Below are 12765 nucleotides of genomic sequence, written 5' to 3'. Positions count from 1 at the left end.
ATGCATGTTTGTTTTCGCATTCTGAAACAATCAAAATATTTTTTTTTTATATTTTATTGGTTTTTAACTATAACAATCTCCAGTGCCTGGTGTACAGCGTGTTGTCTTGGTTTATATTTTAACAAGAAAAAAAGGACAGTAATAATTAATTAATAGTAAATAATGATTAAATTTGATAATTCCATAATTAATATATTAATTAATACTACATTTCTTTGGTCTTCCCTTCTCCCATTTGTATTTTCCTTTTTCAACCTTAGCCAAAATATAATTCTTAATATTTTCAATATATAAATGATTAGATATAGGCATTTTTTATATTTATACAAATAATAATCTCTCTGTATAACATTTTTTCAGCTTATATTATTCTCATAACCAAAATCTCATTAGTTCAGCATACATCCTATTTTTATAATTTTTGTTCGCTTAGATTCCCTTATATTTTATCCAATTCTTATCAGTCATAATTTCTTCATATTAGTCATCTCACTGTCTAAATTTTCCCATTTAGGTACATCATCCCAATATTTTATGTCATGCATTATAAAAATACTATACTTTTTATCTGTCTTATAGTATCTAGATATAACATCCTTTTTAATCAAGTTGTATTTTACTTATATTACTTGTTATTTATATTTTATTTATATTAATAAAGGTTACACCAACCTACTTTTTTACCATTTAATATATTATAAAACATACTATATTACTTAAATCTCATTATCCTTTTTATAAGGCCGCTTCATGTTCGAACTTCTCTGTTCTTTTAGCCATATTCAAACAAATGTTTATTCACATAATAGTCCATCTGGTAGAGTGAGTCAAATCTCTTGTATCTGTCTCTGATCTTCTTTTGCCAAGTAATTTTCCAAGTTAATGTAATCCGCTTACCCAACAGTTCCTGTATTTTTACAAATGTTGGGAATACAAAAAATGAAGTAAGATAAATCCTTTCTGTCCCCCAAATTTTAATAGTTCTAATAATTCCATTTTTCTTGTTGTATCAGAACCTTGTAGATTTTTTTCCTGTTTGTGTCAAATTGTAGTTCTTTTCCTTTGTTATTTCATCAATTTGATCATACTCTTTTAGTTTGTAATCTGCTGTCTGATTTGTTTATTCCTTTGTTGTTATTTCCTGGGTATTTTTTAATTGTAGATTTAGATTGGAAATATGCTTATTTAAATCCTCAAAGTTGTTTTGAATTTCCTTGTGGTTTGAATCTATTGTCATTTGTATTTGTGCTAACATTACATATATTTCCTCTGGGAAAAGTATTTATCTTGCTTTGAAGTATTGCTTCTGGAGGCTCTTCAGGAGAAAATATTGAATGTGGCATCCTGTCACGTGTGATAATCATGTTGTCTCCCCCCTTCAAATAATCTTTCATCAATGTTTTAATTCAAAAGTCAATTTATCAGTCAGTCAAAATTACAGATTCAGTATATTAAGCCACTTTAAATCCTGCAAGTTCTTCTCTAAAAGATTAGTCAAAAAGCCAAAGTTTTTTTTTTTCCATAAACAGTTCTTAGGTTTCAGCAACAGTCCAGGTGTTGTTGTTTTTTCTTTCAAACACTTTTCTAATTTTATAGCTGGCTCTTCCTGAAGCTGTCTTCAAGGTTATTGGCAATTCAAAGGAACAACTTTTTCTTTGTTTCTGGGCATTCTGCCAATTTCTGAGTCTTTGTTGTTAGGTCCTATTCTTTGATTCTCCACTAGGTGTCAGCAATTATTTCTTTTTTCAGTTTTTATTTCCATCAAAAAGTTATTTTTGTTATATATTTTTTATAATTCCATCAGAAATTTTTTAGGGTATAATCTTGACAGTTTTTTAGTGCCTAGATTTGTTCAGTCTGAAATATTTTAAATCAAATTTTAGTATATCTCCTTCAACCTTTTATGTTAATTCACCATTTCCATCTGTAAAGGAATGGGGATATAATCCCCTCTCTTCACTTTTGGAGGTTTTCTTACTTGGGGATCTTTTCAAGGATTTAAATAGTAAATAGAAGATCAGTGCTCTCACCAATTCCAAGCACGTTGTTCACTGATGTTTAAGTTCATGCTCTGGGACTTTGGCTGAAAGCAGCTTGGGCTAGACCAGAGGTAGGCAACCTTGGCTCTTTTATGACTCATGGATTCAACTCTCAGAATTCCTGAGTCAGCTGACTCAGGAATTCCTGAGTCAGCTGACTCAGGAATTCAGCTGACTCAGGAATTCTGAGAGTTGAAGTCCATGAGTCATAAAAGAGCCGAGGTTGCCTACCCCTGTGCTAGACGCTGATCACGCTAGCCTTTGTCCTGTTGGGTTCAGAGGGCTTTCCCCGGATCAAACAAAGCGATTGCCATCGCCCCGTGATCAACGGGGCTCCCCTCCTTCACAGTCATCTCTCCAGAGAAACTTTGGATCCATCTAGGGTCCCCCAAGCAGGAAGAAACTAGCCATGGGGAGCGGAGGTCCGCTCTCGCGCAGCCATGCACTGCACATGCAAAAAATGGAAGCCCCAATCAAAATAAATTTAAAGCAGTTCAAACTGCTTTGGGCAGAGTAAGAGTTTGTTACTTATCATGGACACTATCCAACAGTTGTCTGTCACAACCAACTGAAAACATACACATGAACTACAACACTGCTGGTCACACTCCCTGCCAGAATGGCTTGCTGATGCTATTATTTTTCTTTAGAATATTACCCACCAACGTGGAAGATTTCCCCCCCATCTAATATAAAGGCCTTGTTTCAGTATAATTCCATGGTAGTTAAGTAGCAAGCAAAAGATCTCCAAGTTTAATCATAATGATCTATTAAAAAGCAATTTAAAATTAGCTTCAGTTACAACATCTGGGGATCAAATCAGTTCACTGTATTTCTTTATAAAGGGTGAAATATAATCTGGACATTTGTAACATTATAAGCCATGGTTTCTCATATACAGCTAAGTTTCCCATTATATTAGAGAACATAAAAATACTCGAAATTAAAACCTAATAAAAAACATTTGCCATTTCCTTTTCCTATTGTTTATGTTTCTTCTGAGGCCGCCACTTTGTAAAATATTCCCTATACAGATCAAAACATGCTGTGCCTGGATATGTGCTAAACAATGACGCTACTTTTAAGGCATTGCCAATTTAGCAATAGAATGAAGCCACATTTATGAATATGACCTCAACTGACATTAAATACAACATAGTAATAAATAAATTATAATTGCTTGCAGAAAACTCTGAAAGTATACACAAACCAAAATCTGCAATTCACATATTTTGCTATTTTGGTGGTCTGAGCAACAAAAATATAAACTACATAATTTCCAGAGACTGAGCAAATGTTTCTTCAGAGTTGTACTAGGCCAATACTTCATATCAAGACTCATGCTGAATGCTTGAGATGCATTGGTCCATAAAATAATGAATATTAAATTGAGTCCAAGGCAACAACTAATGATTTATACCTCCCTTCTGAAAAAAATATCTCATTTTCAATTTGATAGAAAGGCATTTTAGCAAATAAAAAGTAAATACCATAATTTCTTTGCAACCAGAAGTTCCTCTTTTGGCAAGGACAATATTGCGCTTATTATATTCAATAATATATCAGTTTCATTATGCTAATATTACTTATCTGACAACATAATGTTAAAATTGAAAATTAAAAAAATTCAGAAGCTGATTCATACATGTATCTTTATCATTGGATGACTAGAATAAAAAATGATTGCATATGTAAACAAACTGCTGTGGACACAGGACCACAAATATGTGGTCCTGTGATTTTTTTTTAATAAAAGGCGTTTACATACTGATATATGCCTCCTTTAGGTCTGTTCCTCTAATGATGACCTCAGTACAATTTGAACTAGACTTGGCTTAAATCAATAAAAATTCAAGTTCAAATGGTTTGAGACGTGGACAACTATACCAACAAATCAGAGGAACACCCATGGGATCAACCACTCTCACGACCCATTATTATATTGCAGCATCTAGAAATTATAGTTACTCCCATGCATACAACTAAAAGAATGAATCTGGTATGTAGAGAAAACTTTCATAATAATAAAAAATGAACTAAAGAAGAAATATGAAACAATCAATATCTTCAAAGAAATAAAATTCATGAGGGAAGAAGAAAACAACACACTACCCTTTCTGGACATTCTCTTCAACAGAGCAAACAATGGAAAATTAGAAATGCCAGTCTATTAAAAAAACAACAACCCTATGCTAACCAAGTGCTCCGTTACCAAAGTAACTACCCACCTCCCAACAGAACTATGTAAGAACATTCTTGACATGAATATAAATGCATTATAGCAACCCAGAACACCAAGAAAAGGAAACAGGACATCTAGAAAACATCTTTCAACAATCTGGATACCCATGCAAATTTATCACAGAATGCCTGACCATTCAACTCACTATAGCACAACCAACACAAGCTATAAGAAGGATAACATTCCCATACTCAAAAACATCTCAGAAACTTTGTTGTTAGCTGCGAAGTCGTGTCCGACCCATCGCGACCCTATGGACAACATTCCTCCAGGCCTTCCTGTCCTCTACCATCTTCTGGAGTCCATTTAAGCTCGCGCCTACTGCTTCAGTGACTCCATCCAGCCACCTCATTCTCTGTCGTCCCCTTCTTCTATTGCCCTCGATCTTTCCCAGCATTAGGCTCTTCTCCAGTGAGTCCTTCCTTCTCATTAGGTGGCCAAAGTACTTGAGTTTTAGCTTCAGAATCTGGCCTTCTAAAGAGCAGTCAGGATTGATCTCCTCTAGGACTGACCGGTTTGATCGCCTTGCAGTCCAAGGGACTCGCAGGAGTCTTCTCCAGCACCACAGTTCAAAGGCCTCAATTCTTTGGTGCTCAGCCTTTCTTATGGTCCAACTTTCACTGCCATACATTGCAACTGGGAAGACCATAGCCTTGACTATACGCACTTTTGTTGACAGGGTGATGTCTCTGCTTTTTAGTGTGCTGTCTAGATTTGCCATGGCTTTCCTCCCCAGGAGCAAGCGTCTTTTAATTTCTTGGCTACAGTCCCCGTCTGCAGTGATCTTGGAGCCCAGGAAAATAAAATCTGTCACTACCTCCATTTCTTCCCCATCTATTTGCCAGGAATTGAGAGGGCCAGATGCCATGATCTTGGTTTTCTTAATGTTAAGTTTCAACCCAAGTTTTGCACTCTCCTTCTTCACCTGCAACAAGAGGCTCTTTAGTTCTTCTTCACTTTCTGCCATTAGAGTGGTATCATCTGCGTATCTTAGGTTGTTGATATTTCTTCCGGCAATCTTAATTCCAACTTTTGATTCATCTAGCCCTGCCTTTCTCATGATGTGCTCTGCATATAAGTTAAATAGGCAGGGCGACAGTATACAGCCTTGCCGGACTCCTTTCCCAATTTTGAACCAATCAGTGGTTCCGTGTCCAGTTCTCACTGTTGCTTCTTGACCCGCATATAGGTTTCTCAAGAGACAAATAAGATGGTCTGGTACTCCCATCTCTTTAAGAACTTGCCACAGTTTGTTGTGATCCACACAATCAAAGGCTTTAGCATAGTCAATGAAGCAGAAGTAGATGTTTTTCTGGAACTCCCTAGCTTTCTCCATGATCCAGCGTATATTGGCAATTTGATCTCTAGTTCCTCTGCCTCTTCGAAATCCTGCCTGTACTTCTGGTAGTTCTCGATCCACATACTGCTGAAGTCTAGCTTGTAGGATTTTAAGCATGACTTTACTAGCATGAGAAATGAGTGCAATGGTGCGATAGTTTGAACATTCTTTGGCGCTGCCTTTCTTTGGAATTGGAATGTAAACTGATCTTTTCCAATCCTGTGGCCACTGTTGAGTTTTCCAAATTTGCTGGCAAATTGAGTGTAGCACTTTTACTGCATTGTCTTTTAAGATTTTGAATAGCTCAGCTGGAATACTGTCACTTCCACTAGCTTTGTTGTTGCTCAGTTTTTCTAAGGCCCACTTCACTTCACATTCTAGGATGTCTGGCTCGAGGTCAGTGACCACCTCATTGTGATTATCAGGGACGTTAAGCTCATTCTTGTATAGTTCTTCTGTGTAATTTTGCCACCTCTTCTTAATCTCTTCTGCCTCTGTTAGGTCCCTGCCATTTTGGTCCTTTATCATGCCCATTTTTGCATTAAACGTGCCCTTCATTTCTCCAATTTTCTTGAAAAGATCTCTGGTCCTCCCTATTCTATTGTTTTCTTCTATTTCTTTGCACTGTTCATTTAAGAAGGCATTCTTATCTCTTCTAGCTATTCTCTGGAATTCTGCATTCAATTGGGCGTATCTTTCTTTTTCTCCCTTGCCTTTCGCTTCCCTCCTTTCCTCAGCTATTTGCAAAGCTTCCTCAGACAGCCATTTTGCTTTCTTGCATTTATTTTTCTTTGGGACGGTTTTGGTTGCTACCTCTTGTACAATGTCGCGAACCTCTGTCCATAGTTCTTCAGGCACTCTGTCTATCAGATCTAATTCCTTAAATCTATTTGTCACCTCTACTGTATATTCAACAGGGATATGATTTAATTCATACCTGAGTGGCCTAGTGCTTTTCCCTACTTTCTTCAGTTTAAGCCTAAACTTTGCAAGGAGAAGCTCATGGTCTGAGCCACAGTCAGCTCCTGGTCTTGTTTTTACTGACTGTATAGAGCTTCTCCATCTTTGGCTGCAGAGCATATAGTCAATCTGATTTCTGTGTTGACCATCTGGTGATGTCCATGTGTAGAGCCGTCTCTTGGGTTGTTGGAAAAGAGTGTTTGCTATGACCATCGCATTCTCTTGACAGAATTCTATCAGCCTGTGCCCTGCTTCATTTTGCACTCCAAGGCCAAACTTGCCTGTTATTCCAGTTATCTTTTGGCTTCCTACTTTAGCATTCCAATCCCCCATGATGATAAGAACATCATTTTTTGGTGTTAGTTCTATAAGGTGCTGTAGTGCTTCATAGAACTGGTCAATTTCATCCTCTTCAGCACTGGTGGTTGGGGCATAGACTTGGACTACTGTGATATTGAATGGTTTGCCTTGGATTCGAACTGAGATCATTCTGTCATTTTGAGGATTGTATCCCAGTATTGCTTTTCCTACTCTTTTATTGACTATGAAGGCTACTCCATTTCTTCTGAAGGATTCTTGCCCACAGTAGTATACCTGATGGTCATCTGAATTAAATTCACCCATTCCTGTCCATTTTAGTTCGCTGATACCTAAGATGTCAATGTTCAGTCTTGTCATCTCTTGTTTGACCACGTCCAGCTTTCCTTGATTCATGGATCTTACATTCCAGGTTCCTATGGAGAAAAAATCTTTACAGCATTGGACTTTCCTTTCACCACCAGACACATCCACAGCTGAGCGTCCTTTCGGCTTTGGCCCAGTCGCTTCATTCTTTCTGGCGCTACTAGTACTAGCCCTCTGCTCTTCCCCAGTAGCATATTGGACGCCTTTCGACCTGAGGGGCTCATCTTCCAGCGTCATATCGTTTTGCCTTTTGGTACTGTCCATAGGGTTTTCATGGCAAAGATACTGGAGTGGGTTGCCATTTCCTTCTCCAGTGGATCACGTTTTGTCAGAACTCTCTGCTATGACCTGTCCGTCTTGGGTGGCCCTGCACGGCATAGCTCATAGCTTCATTGAATTACGCAAGCCCCTTCGCCACGACAAGGCAGTAATCCATGAAGGGGTAGTAATCCATGAAGGGGGCAGTAATCCATGAAGGATTAGAAACTACTAACAGATTATTACAACCACCCAGTATCATCACAGCACATAAACCAACTAATGCCGACCACAACATCTCAGGTAAACAAAGAGACCTAGTATGGGTCAATAGCCCCAAAAGAAAAAAAACACAGGAGTCATTCATAACAGGCAGTATTGTTTGCTTGAAACAGCCACTATGTACAACAGACAGGCATTAGAAGAATGCATTTATGAAGACCAAACTGTTGAAAGACATAATGAAAACTCCCTAATCTCATAACATATAGACATAGTTCCAACTGGGAAATTCTGAGCATCCTAGATTATGCTAAATCAAAAGAGAATTTATGGAAGCTTGGCATCCAGAAAATTCAGCCATCAAAAAACACACAGAAATAAATAAAATAGATAATAAAAACTAAGAAGGAACTAAAAAGACCAGAACACATCCTCTCCAGATCACCAAGGAAAAACATCAGTCAAACAATCAATGAGGAAAACAATACCCTAATCTAGAACAAAACTACACTCCCCCCACCAACAATTGCAATTCAAGCAAACAAACATAAACATGAAGCAAACCCCACACTTACTAGCACTGATGATGTTACCCAGATGGATAATGAAACATCTGCAAGCAACAACCAAGGTCAAAGAGTACCAAGGATTCCACAATTTAAGTTCATTCACCAGGGCCAAAAAAAGAAAAAATAAAGCAATACAAGACAATCAATAGGATTTATGATCAAGATGATCCATTCCATATCTGTATAAAGCAAATATTTCTTTAAAGAGATTGGTAGAATTGTGGAACACAAGGTATAAAAGCATCAGATTATAATCCAGAAAATATTTGGGGGAATAATTTCAGTTAAACTGCAATTATTTGTTCTTCATTTTAAGGCCCTAGCAGACTCATACTGGACAAAGATTTAAAAAGCAAGAAAGTCATTAAATGATTTCACAGTTGAATGAATCAACGAATGAATGAATGAGAAAATGTCAAGATGACAGCCACAATGTTGTGATCAAAGCTCTGCCTGATTTTTTATTTTATTTTTGGGCTGTATATTTCTGACCACACCCTCCTCTGAGGGAGGACAGCTTGTAGTTCCAACACAAAATTGCAAATGAATGAAGCCATGTAAAAAAAAACTGTTTCCAATTGGACCAGTTGCACCTTCCAATATTATTGAAAGATGAAGAAAAAAGCAAAATTTTAAAAAAGAATTATTTCATCTCTCAAAACAAAAAACAACAACAACCCCTACACCTTTTCCCCAGCCGTTATTGCCTGCATGTTGCTTTTTTCAACAAGAAACGCCAAGTGTGAACTAAGGCATCACACTAAAAATAGTGCAAGACAAGAGTCAAGTAGAAGGAGTCTACACAAAGCAGTCCAGAATTTTGGCATTGCTGGTACATGAGAGCTAGAGGCTAGGCTCTTATATAATCTGGGGTTATTCACATTATTTGTCTGACACAAAAAGGAGCCACACTTCTCATACTCAAAAGTAATGCAGTAATAGTTCTAATATAAAAAACCACTAGATATAAGTTGCAAATCACCCAAATGGCTAATTTAAAAAAAATGATTTACCTAATCCTGTTTAAATTGCTTTTAATTAATAGCATGGTAAAACATTTGCAATATGAGTTCTCTATATAATATTGTAATGAACTATACCGCCAACATTCATGCACAGATTATTTGCAAATTGTGTTTTTGCAGAATAATGGAATACAGTGGCAACCAAATTTTTTTGACTACACATCTGGATTGAAAGAAGGTAATGGAAGTCGTAGAATTCGATCATGCCAAATACAATTACCATTATTTAATTATTATAAAAACTTGACTTTAAAGGTTTTATGATCAAATTTGAAAGAATGATTGTTTTACCAAGCAAAGTCTCTCTGAAAAACAGCATAGACCTAATTTATAAGATACTGTGATTTAATAGCAATTAAACAGAAATACTTTTAAAAGAAATGGTGCAATATAATCCGTACTGCAAACTCACAGGTAATTTTATGTGCCTAGTTCTTGCTGGCTGTCTACGTGGAATTAAACTTAGAAAACAAGCACTATAGCTTCATCAAGATGCAAAATGCATAAAATACTTATGAGTGTTGATTTTCTTATAGGAAAAAGTGCATTTTTTATGAAACACCTACCACCTACAAGTCATTTCTCACACCGAGAAAGGACTAGCAGTTACTAAAACAATAAATGGATACAAAGTGCCAATTGTTCATAGGAGAGAGATTTATCCAATCTCCAGCAGAGAAAAAGCAGGAGAATATGGGCAAGAGTTTAGTTACCTTAACGGCCTACAGTGAAGGGAAAAAGTATTTGATCCTCTGCTGATTTTGTACATTTGCCCACTGACAAAGAAATGATCAGTCTATAATTTTAATGGTAGTTTTATTTAAACACTGAAAGACAGAATAACAACAAAAAAATCCAGAAAAACGCATTTCAAAAAAGTTATAAATTGATTTGCACTGGTTAACTGTTTTTACTGTTAGGAAGTTACACGTTAATTGAAAGTTGCTCTTCTCCTTGATTAGCTTCAGTCCATTGTTTTTTTGTCTTGCCTTCCAATGCTTTGGAAAATAAGTTGACCCCCTCTTTTTTGTGGCAGCCCCTCAAAAACTGGAATACTGCTATGATGTCCCTCCAGTCCTTCTTTTGTCTAGAGTAGCCAAACCCAAATCCTGCAACTGTTCTTCACATGTTTTAGTCTCCAGGCCTTTAATCTTCTTATTTGCTCTTCTCTGCACTTTTTCCAAAGTCTCAATATCTTTTTTTTGTAATATGGTGACCAAAAACACTAGATGCAGTATTCCAGGTGTGATCTTACTATGGATTTATAAAGTGGTACTAATATTTCATGTGATTTTATGCCTCCGTTTATACAACAAAGGATTGTGTTAGCTTTAACTTGGAGAACTAAACTTGGGAAGTTGTGGAGCTCTCCAAGCGGGCCTCTAGTAATTAGATGAAATATAACTCCACAACTCCTCCTGTCTTCTCTTGTGACCCATCTTGTCCCAAAGATAGGGGGATTACATAGAATTTCTCCTGAATATTCATATTATTTATTTATTTTATTTATTTTATTTTAATTCCATTTATATCCCGCCCTTCTCCGAAGACTCAGGGCGGCTTACAAGCTTAGCAGTAGCCTTCATTCTATGTATATGCCTGCTTATTAGGGCTTTCACACACACCCCAAGCGACATTATTACAAAGTCAGCTTAATTGCCCCCAACAATCTGGGTCCTCATTTTACCTACCTCGGAAGGATGGAAGGCTGAGTCAACCTTGAGCCTGGTGGGGCGCGAACCTGCACTAATTGCAGGCAGCTGGTGTTACTTAAGGAGGCATTAGCCCACTGCTCCACCAAGGCTCAATATTAGGTATTGCGAGTCAAGCCATTCAAAATCCAGGCCATTTATGTCCAGAAGACCCAAGTTTGGTGTTAGTTACTAACTTATTTAAAAATAGACCATATTTTGTGAGTCTTGTGCTATAACTGTTATCTTCTTTCTAATAAACACTAGCAACCAGATGCAAGGATTGTCCAAAAAATCCAAACCACAAGGGAAAATGTGACATCATGACCATTTTCTATACTATCTACTTTCAGTTTGCCCAAAGAAAATTCTCATCTAACCTGTACCAAATTTGACACACAAAATGCCACAAGTCTTGTAATACAGGTTGGAAATCAAGAGTATTTTGGTTCTTTCTGGCTTATATAAAAATCATATTATTGAGGCATTCGATTTTCTGACTGTCTTTTCTCATATAAAGTGTATAATTTTATCATAAAATGAAAATGTTTTCTTTTAGCAAGGAAGCAAATAAAATAGTAAAGCAGTTCCAAAATGTGTTTTATCTAACATTATCTAACAAAGGAATTATTTCCTATCCAGTACCAGATGTCTTGCCTATTTCAATCATAAGACAAAAGCAATGCTAATTCTTGAAGAAAATACAGAAATTCCACCTCTGCTGAGTATTTCCTTTTCCCATAAATTACAGAATATCAGTGAAAAATATTTTTGTTCTTCTCAAAGTAGAGTTTATCAAACAGTGCTAATTTTTATTTTTATTTTATTTTAAATATATGTATATTATTACATATACACATACCTATCATGCTATACCTTTTTGGAGTAAGAAATGATATGAGTATGTCTTCAACAGATGGGCCCAGAGATACAGGTCACTCTTGTTTAGGAACCACTGCTGAGACCTTGGTGGAGCAGTGGGCTAATGCCTCCTTAAGTAACACCAGCTGCCTGCAATTAGTGCAGGTTCGCATCCCACCAGGCTCAAGGTTGACTCAGCCTTCCATCCTTCCGAGGTAGGTAAAATGAGGACCCAGATTGTTGGGGGCAATAAGCTGACTTTGTAATAATGCCGCTTGGGGTGTGTGTGAAAGCCCTAATAAGCAGGCATATACATAGAATGAAGGCTACTGCTAAGCTTGTAAGCCGCCCTGAGTCTTCGGAGAAGGGTGGGATATAAATGGAATTTTAAAAAAAACCAACCTCAGTCATTAAGCAAAATGGTTGCTAGGTGAAACCATGACTATGCTTATGATCTTATTTCAACTTTCTATTTGTGGAAGTTTTAAATGTGAGAATTGGTCACAAAGTTACTTTTTCATCACTGTCATAATTTTAAACAGTCACTGTACAAGGCAGTCAATAAACAAGGACTGCCTGTATCAACCTATGCCATCCATACAGCTTCAATCTATCAATGCTTTCCATTGATCCTTTTTCATAAGAGAACAAACAAGTAAGTTTTCAGTTTTAATCATATGCAACAATATAAAGTTTTGGCCAGGATGACATAAATGTAACCATAACCCAGTTTTACCCCAAGCATGCATGTGCTATTCTGTACAAGTAAGATTTTTCCCCCTAGTGATTATCCTGCAAATTAGCATATTGTTTCCTGTAACCTATTATCCAGTACATGCAATATTTCAACATCTACAAACTTCTATTCATTTGTA

General features: G+C 36.7%; 1 protein-coding gene across 1 annotated transcript in view; it reads right to left on the bottom strand.

The window, feature by feature from the left end:
- Positions 1–12765, bottom strand: part of IRS1 (insulin receptor substrate 1) — a 54210-nt gene that overhangs the window by 16695 nt on the left and 24750 nt on the right. The window lies entirely within an intron of this gene.

Source organism: Vipera berus (genome assembly GCF_964194415.1).
Source record: "Vipera berus genome assembly, chromosome: 5".
Taxonomy (NCBI): domain Eukaryota; kingdom Metazoa; phylum Chordata; class Lepidosauria; order Squamata; family Viperidae; genus Vipera; species Vipera berus.
The sequence above is the reverse complement of the archived record's forward strand: the minus strand, read 5'-3'. Positions and strand labels throughout refer to the sequence as shown.